Source organism: Danio rerio, chromosome 8 (genome assembly GCF_052040795.2).
Source record: "Danio rerio strain M-AB ecotype USA chromosome 8, GRCz13ab, whole genome shotgun sequence".
Lineage (NCBI taxonomy): Eukaryota > Metazoa > Chordata > Actinopteri > Cypriniformes > Danionidae > Danio > Danio rerio.
This window is the reverse complement of record NC_141028.1, coordinates 33,436,991-33,453,596: the sequence shown is the minus strand read 5'-3', so window position 1 is coordinate 33,453,596 and position 16,606 is coordinate 33,436,991. Positions and strand designations below refer to the sequence as shown.

The following is a 16,606-nucleotide window of genomic DNA, read 5'->3' as shown; positions in this document are numbered from 1 at the left end:
CATGTGGCAAAAGACCAGGCAGTATAGAAGATTACTTTGTTATTTTATTTATAATTGTGGTGCTTTTCCTGTTTGCAGTGATGTCCTTCTGCAAAAAAAGTCTGTACTGCAGAAATTCTGTGTCTGTATATTTTTTACATAAACTGTAAATTTTATAAAGCAATTTTTTTTTCTTCGTTTTGTATAGAATTTTTGCCGTAAACGAAAGAAAATGCATGCATTTACTTAACCCAACGAAACAAAACTGTAACGAGACTTCAAATATAAGGGCAGAGCTGACACATAAACTAATGGAGTTTCTGTAATGTCAGCTGATGATAGTGTTTTTATTGTCAGTGTGTTCTGATTGACTGAATGTTTATGTTGGAAGAGAACATGTGTTAGTGTTTTGAACAATAATTTCATTTTGAAACATGATTGCAGTGTTTTGTTAGACATGGTGTAGTGTGTTCGTTTATTATTGTATTTTGAAAAGTAGTTTAGAGGTTTAGTTTATAATGTTTGATTTTGAGCATAAAATTAACTGTTTTGCCAATTGTGTATTTTAGGTGTGTTGCTGCGTTAAGAGTTTAGCAAACTTGTTAAATGTATTGAAAAAAGTGTCATAGCCATTGTAAAAAACTGTAAATGAACAAAAAGATAAATAATTCGGACAAACAAATTCACAAAAAAAAAATGAATTCATCATTAAAATATGAAATATATTATATTAAAAAAAATCATCTGTCATAAAAATTCAATCATTTTTTTTGTTTAAAAAATATGTTTTTTTTTATTTTTTTATGCCGGACTGATGTGTTTGATGATTGGTGTGGTTGTAAAAACTATTATTGTTGCTTCTTATTTTTGCTTCAGTTAGGTTTTTTCAGTGGTTGTTGTTCATTTTATTTTCTTAACTAAAATGTTTTTGAGCAGTAGTTTTAGTTAATATTACCTTGATGGCAATTAATGATTGGTTATGGATGCAATGTGTCATAATTTGTCATAAACAGTCATAATCTGACGTACGTAGTGTCTATCTTAACAGTAAGTAGCATAATGTAACGTGAACCAGGCATTAGTCATGAACAACAAGAGAAATTTATCTCCCAATTATCAACTGGAGTAAACAATCCCACTCAAATATCCCACTCTATATCCCCAACAGTGTGCAATAAACCACTGTTAACGATTTTACCCTTTTCCCTGCACAAAACAAACTCTGCATTTTTTTCTTGATATTTTGATGCAGCATATTTTTATCTGCTATTAAAGAACCTTGGCCTTGCTCTGGTTATGTTAAATAAGAGAAGTCTTAATAATATAGAGCTGTGGGAGGCAAACTATTTCAAGATTTCAATAAATATTACCTTGGTGATGAGTCCTTAATATACTATTGGACCTGTTGACAAGGGAAAAGGAGGGAGATGACAGTGAAGGAACATCATGGTCTTCATTTTAGGAAAGAAAATGAGTTTTTATAATTGTACTGTATGTACAAATCCAATTTACTCCTCAAATTATGATTTAATGTTCTATCAGTGAACATTTTGAACATGAAAATAAATCTCAGAGGCGCCAACATGAAGATGTTGGATATTGTGTCTATATTTAGATTGACAATACAGTTAAACGGAGTTTAAGAGGATTCAAATCAACAAAAGAGAGTGTGTTCAGACATTTCAAATTTCAAATAAATTTTTTTCTTTATTACAAAAAAGATCACAATATATAAAAAAATATTGAAGTCTGTTTCTGCCACTGGATAAAATAAAATAAAGGGCGTCACGGTGGTGCAGTGGGTAGCACAATCGCCTCACAGCAAAAAGGTCACTGGTTAGTGCCCTGGCTAGAGTGCAGCTGGCATTTCTGTGTGGAGTTTGCATGTTCTCACCGTGTTCGCTTGGGGTTTTTAAGGGTGCTTCGGTTTCCCCCACAAGTTCAAAGACATGCACTATAGGTAAATTGGGTAAGCTAAATTGCTCGTAGTGTTTATGTGTGAATGAGTGTGTATGGGTGCTTCCCAGTAATGAATGTTATCACTGGATAGAATTGGCGTTATCAGGGGTTATCAGCTGATATATAAGGGCCAGTAGGGGCCTTCTGCACCTACTAGTAGGCTCAGGCTGTTATTGTCTATCCACATGGTAAATCAGCTATATATCACATACAGCTGCAGCAGGAGGTTAACAAGAATCATTTACAGTATATTATTTATTAAATTTCCCATTAATTGTATTTTATTAATGTCTACCCCTACAGCAACCCTAACCCCAACCGTCACAGTAATGTAAAAGAAGATCGGGATCTGGAGTAGTCTTTATTAGTATAGCTGATTAATCATGTGGATGGATGATAACAGCCTTCTGAGACTACCATTAGGTGCAGAAGGCCCCTACTGCCCCATATCTATCAGCTAACCACTGATAATGCTCATTCAATCAAGTGATAACATTCAAAGCTGGTGGAAAAGCCAATAACTCAAGACATAAACTATTGAGAGGTTAAAAAAAAAACTCTCACCATTATTCATTTATTTCAAGCAGTTCTTCAGTTCTTATTAAGTCAATTTACAATTTTTATTATTTGTTTATTTTATTTTTATATTTATGGTATCTCACATTAGCTTTGTGTGTCGAATTTGTGCTGTTTAAATGTCAAATATCATGTAAAAGTAAATGAATCTGAACTCACCAAAGTGAACTCAGTAACCTAATTCTAACCTTGTATCTCACATTTTACACATACAAACTCAAAAAAGTCAGAATTCTAAGTTTATATCTTACAATTCTGAGCTCATATATAACAATTCTGCTCTAATTTTTTTTCTCAGAACTGCAAGATGTAAATTCTCAGAAGTTTAACTTGTGAGATATTTTTACTGGAAAACAAGATTAATTAAGAAAACGATGTTCCTCAGAATGTACAAAGTGTGCATGAGCGAAAGCAAAGAAAAGAATCTGCTACAGGGCCACAAAACAAATAATCCTCTGTTTCAGGCTCATGCCTCATTCATTGAGAAGCCCAAAGAGCTTCTTCACTGTTTGTGCTGCAGGCTCTCTTGACGTAAAAAAAAAAAAGTCAGTATTTATGAAGCCGAGTGGGCAATGAGTGGACCTTTTCATCTCCTCTGGGTATTCTTCTGTAGACGCATTCAGGGGGTGCAGTTTTTGTTATGTGTGGAGATGTGAATGAGGTTATCCGAAATGTCTCTCATGTACGCAAAAGAGCCAGCAGTGACGGAGATGTGCCCACACACAGACAGACAGGGAACCCTTCAGCTGTGTGACTACCTTACTGGATAATTCATTGGCTTTTGATAGCAGTAGCACAATGTTTGCTTGATGTCATTACTACCACTACTACTAAACACCTTGAAGCTAAACACTCACACATTTGTTTTCATACAATAGTGGAGACTTTTCATGAATTCTTGTTGTTTTTTTAACTGATGTATATATTTTTATCTTCTAATCTTAAATAAAGCCCTTTTAGATGTTTAGAAAAGACATTATTTAGTTTGTAGCCTATTTATTAATTACATCTGTACAATATACCTAAAGGACTAGTTTAGTAGTTGTTAACGATGCAGGACTTTTAAATAAAGAAGTTAATCTAAATGCAAATCATAATATTTAATGGCTTTATAACATATATTACTGATAGTATTATTAGTTTATCATTTAGTGTGGTTGTAACAGAGTCTGTGAAAAACAGAGGTGTCAAGCAACACACTTACCTGTAGGTTTCAAACAAGCCTGACGGACTCAATTAGTTTGATCAGGTGTGTTTAATTAGGGTTGGAATTAAACAGTGCAGAGTTGCAGCCCTCCAGGAACTGAGTTTGACACCTGTGGTATAGAAAAATAAATATATCAACGGAAATATACCGAGAAAACTACTTCTATATTATTGCATTAACTTTGCTCCCAGATCACCTGTTATTTGATATTGAACTTTCAATTAATAGTGTATAGATTTTATTTCTCTTTTATATTTTTTTGTATTTTTACAATATGTGAAGTTACCTGCTTCAGGGCCTGTAAATTGTCAGGGCCCTATGCACCATGCAATTTTCCTGGAAATAACTGCAACCAAGCGACTTTGATAACTTATAATCAGTGTGTTACAATGCTGTAGAAGAATTTTGGCTCACTCTACCTTGCTGAATTGTTGTAATTCGGCCATATTGGAGGGTTTTTGATCATGAACCACATTTTTAAGGTCATGCCACAAAATCTCAATTAGATTCAGGTGAGGACTTTGACTAGGCCATTCCAAAGTCTTTGTTTTTCTCCAGCTATTCTGAAGTGGACTTACTGGTCTGCTTTGGATCATTGTCCTGCTCCAGAACCAAAGAGAATATCAGCTTGAGGTCACTAACAGATAGTCGGGTATCTTTCAGGATATTCTGGTACACAGCAGAAATCATGGTTCCATTTATCATAGCAATTCCTCCAGGTTCTGAAGCAGCAAAACAGTCTCAGATCCCAGTATAACCACTACATTTTACTGTTGGTATGATGGTCTTTTTCTGATATGCGTTGTTACTTGTATGTCAAAAATAATGGGACACACACCCTTCAAAAAGTTCAAATTTGTTGTATCAGTTCAAAGAGTAATTTCCCAAAAGTCTTGAGGATCATCAAGATGTTTTCTGGCAAAACTGAAATGAACCTGTACAGTATGTTGTTTTTGCCCAGCAGTAGTTTTCTTGGAATTTTCTTTTTTTCTTATGATGGAGTCATGAACACACCAAACACAGGGCTATGTAGTTTTGGAGTTTGTTTTCCCGTAATAATAAAAACCTGTTTAAACTTTACTTTACTACTTTACTTGTGTTTTCTTTGACTAATATATATATATTTTTTAAGATCTGAAACATTAAAGTGTGACAAACACAAAAAAAGTAAGAAATCAGTAAATGGCAAACACTTTTTAATTTTTTAAATAGTTAAACAGTATATATTCAGTATGAATTGAAAATACATGTATGTTTATTTTTAAATTATATTTTATTTTTAGTTTCTATATGTATATTACCTATCATTAACTGGTGATGTAATTATTAACAGTATGACTTAGGTTTTAGTTTTAGATTTTTAAATTTTGTGTCCCTCATTTTCATTGCTTTAATCTACATATTACGCAAACCGAAATACAATTTATGGGTGACAAACCAAATAAAGGGTCAACAAAACACATATGGCATTTATTATAGTTTATTGTAAACAATTTAGATATGATCATTAAACATTAATACAACAAGTTGTTTATGGACATACAGTATTATCCTATTTTTTGTGAGCTTTTCTTTTTTTTATTTCTTTTAAAAAATGAAACTTGAGGCTTGCAATTTTCATAAAAAAATTGTTTATAATTTTATTGTCTTAAATAGCCTAAGCTCTTACAGGAAGGACACATGCTGTTCAAGCTTGTTCGGGAGCTTAGTTTTTGCCATATGATGTATATAGGGATACACAGGTATTTTTAACCACCCATTCCTATTTGAAATTGATTTGCTTCAATGTTCATTCTGAATTATATAATGAAATTGAACAAATTATTTGCTTTGTAATATTTAACAGCAATGATCAAGCAACAGTGAAGCAGGGTGGACAAACAACAGTGAGCTTGTTAAGTGGTAAGCTAAGTTAGCTATAGCTATTCAAAGGGGTTTATGCACAGCTAGTGCTTTTCCATTTCATAAGGTTCCTTTTACAGCATTGATTATGTAATGTAATGAACTGTGTTTATATAAAGTATAATATTGTACATAAATACTAATATTTGTTTGCTTAATTTTTCAGATTATTGAAGAAAACTTTCGCAGTATTTTCCCATTTAAGAGGAGCAGTTTATTCAGGCAGATTTTAATAAAGAGAATGGGTGCCATACATCAGGTATTTTTATGGACTTTTTTCCATAACATGGATAAAGGATTTTTTTTTATCAGAGATTAACATTGCTGTAAATTTTATATAGATTTGTTTACCAAATTGTACCATTTTGTTATCAGTGGAACATGTATTAAAATGATATTTGGCAAAAATGTGTTGTGTATGCATTGTGTTATACATTATATATTTTACATTTTATGAATGAGCAATTTTCATTAATAAATTTGAGTAAATGGTGAGTAAATGGTGTTTACAAAGCACATTTCTAATATTAAAATCTTCATCTATAACTCAAAAAAAATAAAAAAATAATAAATAAATAAATAAACTAGTAATTTTCACATGATTCACTCGAGTGTTTTTTGTAAAAAAAAAATTGTGAGTAAATGGTGGTGGATTTGCATAAAATATAAAAGCACATTCCACTAATGATATTAAAATCTTTATCTATCACTCAAATTTTTTTTTAATTTTCACGATTCATTTAAGTGGTTTTTGCTTAAAAAATCAAGTCTTGAAATTTACTTAAAATGATATGTGCAATAGTGTAACCACTATTTTTTTAGTATATAGCACTTAATATTATTTACAGTATAGTTTTATTTTATTTTACTTTTTGGTTATGTTTTAGTTATTTTGATTTTAAGTTTAACTATAACTTAAATGAAAAATGTATAATTAATAACTAAAGTCAAAATATTTTATTAATGTTTACTTTAATCCATAATTATTTAACTATAGTACACACAATAAACTATGGAAATAAAAGTAATTCTAATATTATTATATGGTATATTATTAGTACTATATTATTATTAAAAGTAATATTAATCCTGGTCTGATGTTTGCATCAAATGGTTTGAAAACAATAGGATCACAGCATTGTAAATCTCTCCACATTGTTTACGAAATGCATTCACACATCATATATACTTCATGTATAGCCATTAATCTCCCAAACAGATGCTGAAATGAGCCTATATGCACAAACACAAAACAGGACAGCCTGAGGATGTTTTTCCCCATGCCTTCATCAGCTTCCTCAAGGATTCCTATTCGCCTAATGCTTCTCCATTATGTTGTTGCCAAGGAGAATCTGTCATAATCCAGAGCGATCCTCCTATAGCGACAGCCATCCATAAATCTGGAGATCACAAGCTGCCACAAATTAAATAACATAAGCAGGACTTGCCTGTTTTGATTCTCAGCCTGGGCTGCCCTCTGTCCAGTCCAGGTAGATGACAGCGGGTGGTATCCAGCTGTGAAGATTAACAGTTAGACCAATGCATCAACAACTGCTAATCTGTCATCTGGATTATGAGTAACAATCAAAAGGTTAACAAACATAAAACACAAAGAAAAGACAAAAGCTTTCCGCCCTCAATCCCCCCTTTGCACCCAACCTATAAAATCAGACAATTAACATGGCCTGGCAGGAATCAAATCACTTTGTGTACAGTATGTACTTAAAGGGTTGTGAACTTCTTTTTGTTTGTTTCGTGCTGTTCACTGAGGTCCACTTATTATTTAGGTTTTTAGGATGTTTCCATTAAATCAGCACACCTGAAAATATATTACACGTTGATTGGTTTGCATTAATGATATTTATTGGTTATTGTTATTTTTTTAATTTAATGACTTTATGTCTGATAAAGGTCAGGAGAATAAAATGTTACATTTAAAAAAATCTTTGAGCAAGTTCTGATAGTGTGCTGGATTGTTTGCTTGTTTTTGCACATTTTGACAGGATTTTTAATCAAATACAATGTAACTTAGAAGTTATTAGTTTTATTGCTAACCTGTTATAGCACAGTTTGAATGGGTGTTGAATAGGTGCATTTATCCTACTTAGTTCCGTTTTTTCCAGCTTATTGTTTTATTTAATCCAGATTTTTTTTAATCTCCTTTGTGCCTTCATTGCATTTTTATTGTAGAAGGATTTTGTAGAAAAGTTTTGACACACGTATCTTTGAAGAATGGTAATTCAGACACACTGTAAGGTTTTAGAGCATGACCATGCCACACCATGCCAATTGGATTTTGGTCAGTACTTTGACAAGGCCACTCCAAAGTCTTTATTTTGTTTTGGTTCATTGTCCTGCTGCAGGAACAAAGTTCATTTCAGCTTGAGGTCACAAACAGTGATTTTCATCTTGAAATTCTGCCATGCAAATAATTTTTTCTCATTTGTCTCTTCAGAGCATCTTTATTGTTTGTTTTCTGTGCCTCTATCATTAATTGATTGAGCAAAAAACATGAAGTGATGTAGAAGTGGATGTTTAGACACACTATTATGTAATGATATTTCACAAATCATTTTGTCTAATTGGCTTAAAGATGCATTTTACTAACAAGAATGTCTTGAGTATTGGAACATATAATATGTTTTATTATAATTAAGGCAATTATGATTTCTCAGTTTGTGACATCTTAAATACAAAATATAAAAATCCTTTCTTTAAATCACACATTAAATGCTTCAATATACAGGAAAAAACATTTAAGGATAACACTAATAACTATAATATGCCCACTAAAAAAAAGAAGTCCTTTTTGTTGAAGACCACATTATGTACGCAGATTTTCTGCATAAAAGATTCACAGAAATCTGTGACAAACCTTTTGAAATTATTTTGTTTGGAGTTTTTGAGGCCTTCTGGTTATTCTAATTGTTATAGCTGGATGTTAATTTAGCCTCTGATTGTGTATTTCCGACATTGCATCTGTTGGTGAATGAAAACATGAATTATTGATTCATAGCATAATATGTAAATGGGTGATGTGTATTCATTGTGAAATACAGAGACCCTCAGGGAAACAGTGTTTGGTCTCCCGTGATGTTTGATTGCTCTCATTAAAGGCAGATCAGGCATGTTATAACGTCAGGTCATTAAGACTGAAGGTGCACAACATGAACGCAGTGATCTTATGAAACACAAATAATTTAGTATTAACAAAGTTTAAAGGGATATTTCAACCAGAAATTAAATTTCAAGTCATCTAAGTGGCATTCTCCTAAAAAAAGTTTCCTATTTTTTTCAAAACAATGACATAATAATAATAATTTAAAAAACATGATTAAGGGTCAATTTTTAGTGTCAGTTTTGGATAATATTTGATGAAATGCAATTATTTGAAAATCTGATTCTGAGGGTTCACAAATATTTAAAAAATGGCAATATAGTTGTGCAAATGTTAGCAATGCATAATGAAAATCAAAAATTAAGATTTGAATTTGACAGTAGGACATTTACAAAATGTCTTGAAAGATGAAATATGATCTTACATGTTCTAATGACTTTCGAATTAAATTTTTTTAGATTTATTAAGGTATTTTGACTTTTTCCATAAAAGTATGCAACATAAAACTGGATTTATGGTCCAGGGTTTACATTTCAGGACTACTTTTGGTTCCACAAAGAACCTTTTAGATTTAAAAAAATTCTTAAAAGAACCATTTTTTATTCACATAAAGAACATTTTAAAAATCTACAGATCATTTTTCTACCCTAAAGAGGTTATTTTGCAATTTTGCAATTGAAAAGTTCCATTTGTCAAAAGTTCCACGTGTAATAATTGATACCAATAAACAAATAGTTGTATAATGATGGATCTTGTACCAGTTCAAATCAACATCACGCACACATGCTAAAAGCTTCTTGTGATTGCAAGTTTAAAATCTAGAACAAAGGAGCTTGTGTTTATGTTGTGGAACAAGCTTCCCAGAATATGCTCTTTATCCTGTGGACAAAACAAGAAAGCAGTAAATCCCCTGATGTAAACAAATGACGAAGTCACTATGCAAAATCTTCCGTTTATAGGATGGATTAATATTGCAGTTTTGACAAGCAATAATGAAACCAATTTTAATACCCACAAGTGCTGAAATGTAGGGAAAAATGCACAGAATGTGAACAGCTGTCGAGAAAAACAGTGATTCATTTAGGGTTTTTTTTGTGTTTGATCCAGTTGGGAAAATTAGATTCATTAATAGCTGTGGTATCAGAGATATGGGTGAAGCACACAGGGTTTCCCCTGGCCAGGTCAGATCCAGCGTCAGCACTGCTCAGGTCGGAGGCATGAGAGGAATGTTTTCCGATCCCCGAGTCGGGGTTAGCCGGCCCACTTGAATTCCAGCATGTAGCTGCCAGAATGCAAAACACCACCGGTGGACAAATAAAACATAGTGCTTAATATTGCTGTCTGCTGTGTCATATAAAGGTCAAGTGTCATTGAATTAGTTCCGACACACTAGCTTTGCTATTGACTACATGTATTTGGGATGTTAGACTAGAAACTCTTAACTTATCTCTCTATTCTATTAAGAAGGGTGTTGGCCCAACACAAAGCCAACATCTTTGAGGGATTTGGACATCAGGTAGAACACAACACAAGTTAACAAATGAAACAGAGGTTTTAAAATCACACTTAATCCTGTTCAATGAAAACAACTGTGAAGAGATTAACGGCTTACATCAAATCAAAAAAACAGATAAAGCTATATATTTGCTAATCTTGACAATGAATATAGTACTTACTAAAAAAAAATTGTGTGTATATATATATATATATATATATATATATATATATATATATATATATATATATATATATATAGTCTTTACTGAATGTTTTGATTATGCTTATACTACTGTATGAAGCAAAAGGTTAAACGTCTGTAAAATCTGATGCTTGTTAAAATTGTGATAAAATAATATAGTAATTTATTGTACATTCTACAGTGTTTTTGAATTATACTGTACTAATTTTGTTGCTTGTATATATTATATTATTTACAATTGTTTGATAATGAATGCTATAGCATATTGGAGAATAATAGTAATTACAGTGAACTGATAAAATGTAACAAATACTGTAGTACACTTTAGTTTTTACTAAAGTAACTTGAAAGAAACTGTCATGTATTGTAGTATGGTATACCCTATAGTAGTTGAAAACTACTGTATTGGGTATTTTGTCTTATTACGTGTTGTATTACCATGGTAAGTACAGAATTACCACAATATTTTAATTCAAGTACTTTACTATAGTAGACTGTAAAACCCAAAAAGTTAAGGTAACTTCTCAAAACCATTTGAGGAAATCGATAGCAAACCATTTAAGATCAAAAAGTATCCTAATGAGTACTGTGAACCTAATCCCTTTGAGTAAACGAAGCAATTTGATTACAGTAAAACCCAATAAATGAAGAGAACTCAAACCAACTAAGTACTGTAAAACCCGAAGAGTTAAGGCAACTCAAACTGTTTGAGGAAACCAATTGCTACAAACCATTTGAGTTAAAATCTAATCTACGTATATGAGTACTGTGAACTTACTCCATTTACGCTCCAGTATATGTATTAAATTATCTCATTACCTTCAACACTGAGTTCAAAACCTTTTTTCAATTAGTAGAAATAACTTTCAGTCAATTTTGAGTTATACACATTTAACTTGATAAAGTTGACCGTTGGGTTTTACAGTGTATGGTTCAAACAAAGTTGAGTGTTTACTAAAAAACTACTATACGATTTCTTCATATAGGGGATTTACTATTTACTGACTATGTTTTTACTACACTCCTGTTTGTACAAGTGCACAGTCTCTTTGTAATGAGCTATGAATCAGTGCCCTCTGTACAAACTTAATGGACGCAGTGCTTACAGAACACACATGAACACATACTTTAAACAGAGCAAGCAGCTGTGCTTTCACCTGTTCTGAAGATAAGGTGATCTCTAATGCTTTTAACAGAAAGGCCACTCCGGTGGTCTAAAGTGTGACACACTGACCCACATTAAGATTGAATCCAAAGTTAAACATTCTGACAAAATACAATTGAAAAAAATAAATATTTTCCAAGTATTTGAAAAAGCATATACTTACCATTTTGGAAAACTATAAACGATTATACAAGAGAATTTTCATTTATGGGTGAACTATTCCCTTTGTAATTCTACAGTAGTAAACTGTTAAGTTGCATTAATCTGGGATATACTGTAAATGTAACTTTACAGTTAAATTAAGTATTTCAACTGCAACCTACTGCTAATTCACATTAATCTTTAACTGTAACTTCATAGTAAAATATAGCCAATTCTGCAGGAAATACTGCTAAATTTACTATCTGAAGGCAGATTATGGCTGTAGTTTCAAAGTAATGTTTTTTTTTTTTTAATCACTGTGACCTACTGTAAACATAATTATTTTTCATCTTGTTTATAGTCCAAATATCAAAAAATCTTAAGTCAAGAGGCATTTTCTAGACAAATAAAACATATAGTCTTGTTTTAAGAAATAATGTCTAAATTAAGTGAAGTTTTACTTATAACAATCTAAATAATCTGCCAATGGGGTAAGCAAAATAATCCTATATCAAAAGGAAAAACAAGATTATTTTCCTTACCCCATTGGCAGATTGTTTAGCTTGTTTTAAGGAAAAACTTATATTAGAAGCATATTAGAAAACTAGATTTAAAAATCAAAATAAGAAAAGCATTTTTTTTGCAGTGTAATTTACTGTGAATGTACACTGTACCTTGCTGTGAAAGTAATGCTTTTATTAGCCAATAATTTACAGTGAATTTAGGGTCAAATATTTAACAGTATATATTTAAACTCTATAACAAGGATAAAGGCAGAAAAAAATGAGTTAGTGAAAAAATAAACTGGATATCCGTCTCTGACAACAGGTTTATTTACATATGCTGATAATTATAATGACTGCATAGCAAGTACACCATAAAACATGCAAAGACAAATGTGTTTTTAAAAATAATCATTCACTAACTTGAAAAAAAAATTAAATACTGCAGGTGTGCATTTCACTTTATCTAGTGCTTTTTGTTTGTTTTAAAGATTTATCAAATGTTTCATCCCATGCTTTTCAGAATGAATCCTGAACTCTCAAACTGAATTCATTTATCTAAATAGTTTGACTGATTCATTTAACAGAATCAGCTTGACTGATTATTCAGCAGTTGGACATTTCTAGATCAGAATTGAAGAACTGAAAAAAGCAAAGTGATCAGAAGGTCAGACAGAAACAATGAGTATGGAGGGAAAAATAAACTCACAAACACTGAATTCGACACATAAAGAAAGCAACCATCTGCTACAGGATCATTTTTGAAGCAATCAGTTGAGTCGTTAACTGATCAATATAATTGGATGAGTTCAATACTGAAGAGTTCATGCCTTTGGCCAAATCCTATAGGATTTACACTACAACGTGAACATTTTCAAGGGTGCAGAGTGCAGGGGACCAAAACTCAGAACACATGCATCATCTTGAATCTTAAGTCACAAAATGCACATGTGCAAAAAAATAAAATTAATAATTATCATTGCCTGTTTATTTATTTTAAAGAGGTTAAAGAGAGTTAAAAAAGAGAGAAATTTCTGCCATCCCATACTAAAAACTTGACATTCTTCAAAACATATTTTTTGTGTGTTTAAAAGAACAAAATAAATAAATAAATAAATGAATGAATGAATGAATGAATAAATAAATAAATAAATCAAACTGGTTTGAAATAAATCAAGTGTAAATGATACAGAATTATTGGCAGAATTTTTGGGTGAACTATCCCTTTAAGCTGCTTTGACAATTTACGTTGTATAAAACAATATATAAATAAAGGTGTCTTGTTTCTCATAAACTAAAAATGATTTCAAAATTATTAAGTACAAACATACAGAAAAAACTGTATCATGTGCAATGCATACTAAGAATATAAACACAAAAATACTTTTACAATTATTGAAAAACGTAATCAAATATCATTATTCACACTTATATAAACCGTTTCTTTACTGCACAAAATATGGCATGGTTATATTTAAGTACCATGGGATGATTAGTATAAAATTGTGCATATCTCTCTGCATATTAAGTGTGAAACAAGTATTTAAAAAACTACGCTGAGAACTTGGGAATCTTTAATAAAACTAACATGGCTCTAAAAAATTAATCAACAGATGTGTTTCCGGTTTCAGTGTTTGCATTGCTAACACATTTGCCGTGAGCTTTGTTCACTGTACTCGTTACACTTTTCTCTCTCTCTCTTTTTCCGCTTTCTGGTACCCTCACCGTCTCACACCCAGCTATATTTCTAGACAGGATCTCTGCTGTGTACTGTGTGTGTGTTTGCTGTGTAAGCAGTGTGTGGAGGCCTGAGGCCATTCAGCAGCATATGGGAGACAGAGTGGGAGGAGATGTGAAAGGGCAGATGTAAAGGGGGGAGAGAGTTTAATGAGGACTGAACCCAGGGCCAGACAGCGTGCATCACCTGGTCTGTTTGATGTGGTTGACGCATAGAACAAAGAACGATATTTCTTTAAAGTTTCGACAAGCCACAGAAGTCAACGCTACTGTAGGACAACGCTAAAGAAACCTGATGCACAGGTGAAGGAGAGAGACACAAATATGACTTCCTCATTTAATAAACTTTTTAGATATGTATACAGCCCACTACATGATTTGAGTGTAAAATAAAATTCCAAATTAGCTATTTTCAGGCTTTTATTTTATATTGACTATCATAAAGCGTTGTTTACACTTGGAATGCATTTTGACTACAACTTCACTAATCCAGATAGATATAAAAATGGTGTTTTTTAATCTAAAGTGCCCACACTAATGTTTTAAACTGCTTAACAAAAGTTTGTCATCCACACTAAAATGACTGAAAACACTTTTGTTCCAGTATTTTGCATGCGTTAGGTCATTTAACTTGGTAATTTTACTTGAGTATTTACTTTCTATATCTTTGAAATGTCACAGCAATATTTTGAGGAAAAGGCAGAAATTTATAAATGGACTGACAGTAAAGTGTAGTAGCTTTGAATAACACAGCAGTAAGTTATAAAGTTACAAAGTCGAGAGAGAAAATAGAGCTGTTGTTTTGGGATGTCTTTCAGTCTGATTGAACATTCCTTGTTCTTTGAAGTAAAGTATTAATGTAAATTAATACTATGATTTTAATATTTAACAAGTTGTCAAAATGGAGAGCAACCAAAACAAAAAGCTGTACAATTTTGTCGTTTTAGCTTGTTTTGACAAATTTTGACAATTTTAGCTTGCTGGTCTTAGGGACCCCTTAGGTGGAGGGCAAGGGCTCCTCTGGGGCCCAGACTGCAAGTCCAGGGAGAGAGGTTGGCCCCTAGGTAGCTTGCTGGGGTTAGGGACCCCTTAGGTGGAGGGCAAGGGGGCACCTGGGGCCCAGACTGTAAGTCCAGGGAAAGAGGATGGCCCCTGGGTAGCTTGCTGGGGTCAGGGACCCCTTAGGTGGAGGGCAAGGGGCCCTCTGGGGCCCAGTATGCAACTCCAGGGAGACAGGTTGGCCCCTGGGTAGCTTGCTGGGGTCAGGGATCCCTTTGGTTGAGGGCAAGGGGCCTAAAGGAGCCCAGACTGCAAGTCCAGGGAGAGAGGTAGGTCCCTGGGTGGATTGCTGGGGTCAGGGACCCCTTAGGTGGTGGGCAAGGGGGCCTTACGGAGCCCAGACAGAAAGTCCAGGAAGAGAGGCTGACCCCTGGGTAGCTTGCTGGGGTCAGGGACCCCTTAGGTGGAGGGTAAGGGGTCCTCTAGATCCCAGATTGCAAGTCCTGGAAGAGAGGCTGACCCCTGGGTAGCTTGCTGGGGTCAGGGACCCCTTAGGTGGAGGGTAAGGGGTCCTCTGGGTCCCAGATTGCAAGTCCTGGGAGAGAGGTTGGCCCCTGGGTAGCTTGCTGGGGTCAGAAACCCCTTAGGTGGAGGGCAAAGGGGCCCTAAGGAGCCCAGACTGTAAGGACCTACTCACACTATGCCATCCGTACCGTGCCCAGGCCCGTTTCCCAGATCGTTTGAGAAGTGTGAGTGCGCTGAATCGGGCTCAAGCACGGTTCACTTGGCCGGCCCTGGCCCGGTTGGAAGAGGTGTGCCTGAGCGCGGATCATTTGGGCTTTGGCGCGGTACGCTTGTGTGTGAGTGCAAAACGCGCCAAAGCCCGAAACCGAAAGCGAGACGTGACTTTTAAGAGGCTGATTCATATGGATTTATTAATCATTCTTACTGTTCAGTGCGAAATATCTGACTGCGTGTCCCTGCATCCCTAAGGACTGTTTGGCGAAATATTTGACTGCAAATCTAACGACTGAAACGATATAACTAGAGAAATCTCCACTGTGCTACTGGGTGAGAGCGTATGGCAAGCCGTTTTAGCATTTAAACCTTGTTCTGACTATCCATAAATATATTTAGAGATATCTCTAATTATATTTTGACTAGTCATAATTATAGTTCGACTTGTCAGAATGACAATTAGAGATATCTGCAATTACAATTGTACTAGTACGAAATCAGATTGGAGATATCTGCAAATATATTATGACTAGTCATATCTCTAACTGACTTTTGACTCGTCAAAAATCCAATTCAAGATATCTACAACTGTAATTCGACTATTAGTAAATTAATTAGAGATATCTTCAAATATATTTGTATACAAATATCTTTAAATATGACGAATTAAAGACATCTCCGAATGTAATATGACTAGTAAAAACTCGGTTAGAGATATCTCTAATTACAATTGTGACTAGTCAAAACTCATTTAGAGATATCTGCAAATATTTTTCAATGGAAGTCAATAGAGGAATATGACTAGTCATAATATATTTGCAGATATCTCCAATCTGATTTCGTACTAGTACAATTGTAATTGCAGATATCTCTAATGGTCATT

General features: G+C 33.5%; 1 long non-coding RNA gene across 6 annotated transcripts in view; it reads right to left on the bottom strand.

Moving 5' to 3' along the window:
• LOC141375657 (uncharacterized) overlaps window positions 1–16,606 on the bottom strand; it is a 102,756-nt gene that overhangs the window by 43,104 nt on the left and 43,046 nt on the right. For 5 of the 6 annotated variants that reach the window (XR_015498092.1, XR_015498090.1, XR_015498091.1 and 2 more), the window contains exons 2-3: window positions 7,072–7,138; window positions 3,719–3,830 (exon numbers count right to left, since the gene is read on the bottom strand). This is a non-coding gene — a long non-coding RNA (uncharacterized LOC141375657). Of the gene's footprint in view, window positions 1–743; window positions 1,382–3,718; window positions 3,831–7,071; window positions 7,139–16,606 lie in introns of those variants that run through there. The other variant, XR_015498093.1, reaches the window with a different exon arrangement.